The following is a 7,489-nucleotide window of genomic DNA, read 5'->3' on the forward strand; positions in this document are numbered from 1 at the left end:
CCCAAGGTCGCCCCAAACGCCGTTTTCTAAAAACCAAACTCGGTCAAAATTCGGCCAAACACGACACAAATTTGGAGAAAATTTAGGCGTTTCATTGATATTTGTACAAAAATTGGAAACATAATTTAAAATCAAACTTAAAACAGTTACTACTACTACTACGCCGCCGCCGCCCGCCGCACCACCTTGAACCTTCTACATGCCGGGGAGCCTATAGAAGTTGGTGTAGTCGCCGCCGTAGTCATCACCGCCTCCGCCGTCGTCCTTGTTGCATCCCTGACCTACGTCGCCGATGCATTCGGGGTTGAACGGCCCGGGCGCCTCCTCGTTGCTGTCGTCGCGGATGACGACGGCGCCCTCCTCACGGCCGCGGCGCCAGGCGTCAATCTCCTCGAGCACGCGGCGCTGGCGCTCCATCTCCTGTCGAACATAGTCGTCCCGCGTCCATTTTAGGCTGTGGCAAGGAAGCGTGCGGCCACCGGCAAGGGGAGGGGTGACTTTTCTAGCCGCGGGTGGGCGGTGAGCGGGCGGCCGTCGTGTGTATGCATGACGGGAGGGGGCGGGACTCGCGTCGGTGCGCCTTCACTGCGCCGCGCGTGAGGAATCAATGGAAGGCTGACCGACGGCAGCCTTCACATTGATTCCCCGCGGGAAAACGAGGAGCTGAGGACGATGATGGCGCGCCTAGTCGCTGACTCAGCGGGTCCACAAAGATTTCGGGCCAAAAACGTTTCCTCCGGCGTCCCCCAGCGCATTGGGTTCGGCCTGGGTCCGCCGGCGTCAAATTTGGCCCTAAACGGCGAAAACTGGGCTTCTGTGGGAGCGACTGGGTCGTTTTTCCACGCCGGCGATAAAAAAAGGCCTTGGGGGGCTGTTGGGGGAGGGGGCGAATAGAGATGCTCCAAGCCTAGGTCGGACGGCATGGTGATTATCTATTTATATCACGGTTGTGGTCTTTTTTTAGAAAAACATCATGAGTCTGCTGCGTATTTTTCTTGATTTTTTAAGTAAATAATATGGGCCATAGTCTTGAAAAAGAAGAAGTCATGGCTGTTAGAGCATCTCCAACAGTCTTTGTATTATACTATATTGATAAAAAGTGGTGATAGAAAGAGGAGATAGAAGGTTTAGCAATCTAAACCAAGTTGTGCTTCGGCAACCTTTGTATATTGGATTGCTATATTTATATGAAACACTCAATGACATGTGGGAACGGTTTGTTATACACACTACATACAATGAATACATATACTATCACAACTCGCCACCGTACACGTCGCATACACACAACACAGTACACATACGCACTTCATGAAAAATCCATGCAAAAAAAACATACACAGCACACATGCGGCATGCAAAAAAAATTCCATGAGAAAAAAAGGTACACACAGCACACACATGCACGTGGCATACAGGGACCACCGGTCATGGAGACAAAAATATGAAGGAGACCATTTTAGGAGGCTTTGTAAAACTACAGCAAGTGGCCTCTCCACTTTGCAAATATGCAAAGTTTGGATGCAAGTATAACAAGCTTTGTAAAAAAAATGATGGGGGGCCACTTATACAAAGGTTGTTGGAGAAGTTTTTTTTCTGAGATTGCTAAAATTGTTAAGATTAAACTATAATGTGCAATTAAGGGAAATCTCCCCTTGCCCATCGAACGAGCGGTTGCGCCCGCACAGACGCCTGTGTCCGTCACAACCGTCGCCTCTCTCCCGTCCTCCTGGAACCGATGCATCTCTTCGGGATCGTCGCATCTCTCCAGGGGATATATATACTCTCTGTAACCATCGATCAAGACAATCAATCACTTTCGATTCAAAACACGTTATCACGCACGTAGACAACCAGCGAGAGCGAAAGGCAACAAAGAGAGGAGAAGAGAGGGAGCACTCGCTACCGTTTTCTACGGGGACAATCCAACGGAAAAGGAATTATGCCTTGTGGACAGTGGTACCACAAACTCCATACTGAGGGAGATGAAATATTTCCAAACTCTGAAAAAGATGAATGGAGATATTCTAACTATCGCTGGACGCGATACAGTGATTGTTGGTACTGGACGTGCCATATTCACCCTCCTAAGCGGTACACAAGTGACGATTGAGGATGCTTTATTGTATCCCGACTCATCACGTACCCTGATCAGTTATCGAGATATCCGTAAGAATGGTTTTCACATTGAAACCCATGAAGACAACAAAGAGGAGTATCTACTCTTTACTAAAGATGACGGATATGGCAAAAAGGTACATGAGAAAATTCCTTCTCTATCGTCCGGTTTGTACTATATGTATATCAAACCCGTGGAACATGTTGCATACAAAGTAATTTTTCAGAATGTTAACGCATTCCAAACCTGGCATGATTGCCTAGGCCATCTTGGAATAGGAATGATGAGAAAAATTACTAAAAATTTCATTGGTCATAATTTGCTTGAGTCAAAATTTCCTCAACCTTCTGATTTTGTGTGCACATCTTGTGCCACGGGAAAGCTAATTTTGAGGCCCTCGCACCTCAAAATACAAGCTGAACCATTTCAGTTCCTTGAACGTATTCAAGGAGACATTTGTGGTCTCATTCAGCCATTATCTAGACCTTTCCGGTATTTCATGATTCTGATTGACGCATCTACACGATGGTCACATGTGTGTCTTCTATCCACACGAAACCATGCATTTGCCAAGATAATGAGGCAAGTCATTAAGTTGCAAGCCCATTATCCTGAAAGTCGAATTAAGTCAATTCAAATGGACAATGTTGTAGAATTCTCCTCACATGCTTTCAATGATTATTGCATGGCTTTGGGGATTGAAATTCAGCACTCCGTTCCATATGTTCATACACAAAATGGTTTGGCTGAAGCATCGATTAAGAGGACCAAACTCATTGCAAGACCTTTGTTGACGAATTGCAACTTGCCAACCTCTTGTTGGGGTCACATTCTTTTACACGTGCTGACTTGATACAATTGAGGCCAACTGCATATCACAGTTCTTCCCCTCTGGAATTGGTACGTGGAAATCCTCCAAACATTTCCCATTTGCGTAAGTTCGGATGTGCTGCATACATCCCGATCTCACCACCACAGCGGACATCTATGGGCCCGCACAGGAAGTTGGGGATCTATGTGGGGTACAAATCACCGTCGATTATCAAGTACCTGGAACCCCTGACCGGGGATCTGTTCACAGCCCGTCACATTGATTGCATATTTAATGAGGAACATTTTCCGGCATTAGGGGGAAATTTCAAGTACCAGAAAGAATGCCCGGAAATTGATTGGAATGCTCATGCCATTTCATCCTCTGATCCACGTACCCAAGAGACCGAACTTCAAGTTCGGAAGATCATTAATTTGCAACATCTTGCAAATAACCTGCCAGATTCATTTACTGATTTGAAAGGTGTTACAAAATCCTTAAACCCGGCCGGAAACGCGCCGGAAAGAGTGGAGGTACCAACAAAAACCACTCAACTCCCTATTCCTAAAAAGAGGGGGAGTAGTACGGTCTCTAACCCAGAGCATGCTTCTAGCAAGCAGCAAAGGAAATCGAGGAGAAAAACGTCGGAGTCAGTAAATGCAGGTCAACTCAACATTGTCAAACACCTGATGGGAAGTATACACCCAGTGGAAGGGCAACCTCCACAACCCAGTTCCAGTGTGCACAAACTAACTGGGACATCGGAACACCCAGACTCGATCGTATTGGGAAATCACGAAGAGTCACTAGGGGTGCAAGAAATTTCCATCAACTATGTTGATTCTGGAGAATCATTTAACCGTAAGACTACGACTGTTGATATATATTTTGTTGAAAAGATTGCAAATACTCTTCTCAGTGATCATGATCTGAGGTCTATCGTTGAGTGTCAGAAGCGCTCCGACTGGCCTAAATGGAAGGATGCAATCCAAGCAGAAATTGCCTCGCTTAACAAAAGAAAGGTATTCACTGAAGCAATACCTACACCTCCCAGTGTTTTCCCTGTGGGATTCAAATGGGTTTTTCTCCGGAAACGGAATGAGAACAATGAGGTGGTGAGATATAAATCAAGGCTCGTAGCACAAGGTTTCACGCAAAAACCCGACATTGATTTCACTAAAACATATTCTCCAGTGATGAGTGCAACCACTTTCCGATATCTTATATCTCTGGCAGTGCAAAAGCGTATATCTATGCAGTTGATGGACGTCGTGACCACATATCTTTACGGGTCAGTAGATTCAGACATATATATGAAGGTTCCTGATGGAATCTCTGTCCCGAATAAAAATGCAAAACGCAACATGTATTGTGTAAAGCTGAATAAGTCATTATATGGCTTAAGGCAGTCGGGACGGATGTGGTACAACCGACTCAGCGAGTTCCTTCTTCAGAAAGGTTACTCCAATAGTGCTGATTGCCCATGTGTTTTCATCAAGAAGTCCTCTACGGGATTTTGCATCATTTCTGTGTATGTTGATGATCTCAACATCATCGGCAGCACACCAGACATTGATGAAGCACGCAATCACCTAAAGATGGAATTTGAGATGAAGGATTTGGGTAAAACCAAATTTTGCTTAGGTATTCAACTTGAGCACCTTTCCTCGGGAATCATGGTACACCAATCTGCCTATATCCAGAGAATATTGGAGAAATTCAATATGGACAAATCCTATCCATCCAAAACTCCCATGGTGGTTCGATCTCTAGACATGGAGAAAGATCCGTTCAGACCCAGGGATGATGGAGAAGAGGTGTTGGGACCTGAAGTTCTATACCTCAGTGTCGTTGGAGCGCTTATGTATCTTACAAATTGCACAAGACGTGATATTGCATTTGTAGTAAATCTACTTGCTAGACATAGCACAGCTCCCACCAAACGTCATTGGTCTGGAGTGAAGAATGTCTTTCGATATCTCCAAGGCACAAAGGATCTTGGTTTATTTTTCCAATTCCAAAAAAATCAGGACTCTGATATGGTTGGATATGCAGATGCCGGTTATTTGTCTGATCCCCATAATGCCAGATCTCAGACCGGCTTCGTGTTCCTACATGGGGGCACTGCTATATCATGGAAGTCTTCGAAACAGACTCTGGTGGCAACATCTACCAATCATTTTGAAATAGTTTCATTATTTGAAGCAACATGTGAGTGTGTATGGCTTCGCAGAATGATAAACCACATACAACAGTCATGTGGAATTGGTTCAATAGACTCACCTACCATTACCTATGAAGATAATGCGGCCTGTGTTGCGCATATGCAAACAGGGTACATCAAGAGTAATATCACCAAGCATATTTCTCCTAAATGGTTCTCCCCCCATAATCTTCATAAAAGCGGGGAAATAAGCATTTTGCAAGTCAAATCATGCGACAACCTTGCTGATTTATTTACCAAGTCTCTACCAAATTCTACGTTCCAGAAATGTGTTCATGGAATTGGTATGCAAAGATTTAGGGACTTGCAGGTGTCAGGGGGGGTCTCTCTTGAGATATCCTTATTTTAATGACATCATATTATGCTATCTTTCTTTGTGAGTATGTGTTTCAGGATCTCATCAAAGATTTTATGAAGAACTTTTGAAGGAGAATCTTTTGAGATGATAGAGCTTCCCGGATAATCGTGAAGATGATTCTACATGGTCAAGCGTAGATTAGGGGGGGTGTTAAGATTAAACTATAATCTGTAATTAAGGGAAATCTTCCCTTGCCCATCGAACGAGCGATTGCGCTCGCACGGACGCCTGTATCCGTCGCAACCGTCGCCTCTCTCCCGTCCTCCTAGAACCGATGCATCTCTTCGGGATCGTCGCATCTCTCCAGGGGATATATATACTCTTGTAACCATCGATCAAGACAATCAATCACTTTCGATTCAAAACAAAAATAGCAATTGAGTGCAAATATACAAAGGATGTTGGAGATGCTCTTTGTGTTGCTATTTTTTTAAATAATACACTTATTTTATTAATTTACAGAAATAATACGCTGATTAATTTCTTTTTAAAATAATACATAGTGGGCCAGGTTGCAGCCGACTGCCCCTGTCGACTACAGGGAAGCCGATAGGTGCATGCGCCCATTTTCTCACCCCCTCCCCCCTTTCCCCTAACGTTTCCCGCTTCAGAGTTCCCGCTTATATCTCGGGTGCACACCTGATATATTTCACATCGAAACATATTACCGAATACTACCGGAGCAACTACGACAGAGAAAATGTCTGTTGAATTATACCCTTGAAGCGTGTGAAGCAACGACGAACGGCGACCTTCAATCACCGGAGCCGGAGCCAGTGATTGAATATAATTCAATAGACATTTTCTCTGTCATAGTTGCTCCGCTAGTATTTGATAATATGTTTTGATGTGAAATATTTTAGATGTGCACCCGAGATATAAGCGGAAACCCAGACACGAGAAACGTTGGGGGTGAGAAAATGGGCGCATGCACCTATCGACTACAGGGAAATCAATTAGTATTAATCGGCTTAGGGGAAACCAGTTAGTCCCAATCGTCTTCCCTGTAGCCTACAGGAGCCAGTCGGCTGCCACCTAGCCGACTATGTATTATTATTTTTAAAGGAATAATCAGCACATTATTTCTGTAAATTAATAAGAAAATGTATTTTTTTTTTAAAAAATAGCCTTTGTGTTGGCATTGTATACCAACTATCTGGCATCCTCTTCCTTCCTCATTCCCCTCTCTGCAATTGTACCCAGACCTGAATATTCAGAGTGTGCCGATCAATTTGGTAGTGAGTTGATACTGCGTGATGTGAGCGTTTGCTCTACACGGCGACTTCAATGCTGATTGTGAATGGTGATCTAGATGCAGGCTAATGGCGTGGATGTGGATATGCATACCAGTAGACGCCGTGCGACCAAGGAGCTTTCCGCTCTATTACCATTCTCTGTCGGGTCAACTTCGGTGCAAACTCCGTTTCGAAAAAGGAAAAAACTTGGGTGCAAACTGTTGCCCGTCCCGAGCGCTGGACGCAGGAGCTCTCAGAAACAACTAAAAGGGCCGACTTTCTCTGCAAACTTATGTTTAGATGCCTAAATCAGATGTTACATGCTATTCTGCTGCTGCTATTATTTTCTGATGGATTCATGACTCTTTGCAAGACGCGTTGACGCACTCCACGAATGATTTCGGTTTGGTCTTTCAGCTCAGCGGGCACTTCTTTTTCCACTACCAGTTTGGCTGATTGGTCAGTAATGCAATGCGCTTGGTCTATTCAAGCTGGCCGCCTGGTATACGGTGAGAAACGCGAGACTCTCAGCACATTTGCGGATCATATCTGAGTGGCTTTCCAGGGGCCTACCAAAGCTTACATCTGAACAAGATTATGTGACGGTGAGAGCACACTAGTGTAGCAAACGCATGCATCGTGGACTACCGGACTTTGACTTGGGGAGGCCGTAGTGGACTCGCTCATAGCCTCCACCCTCCTGCTGTGATAAGCATGGACTGGACCGACGCCATCCAAGCCA

The sequence above is a fragment of the Triticum dicoccoides genome, chromosome 4B (genome assembly GCF_002162155.2).
Source record: "Triticum dicoccoides isolate Atlit2015 ecotype Zavitan chromosome 4B, WEW_v2.0, whole genome shotgun sequence".
NCBI classification, from domain to species: domain Eukaryota; kingdom Viridiplantae; phylum Streptophyta; class Magnoliopsida; order Poales; family Poaceae; genus Triticum; species Triticum dicoccoides.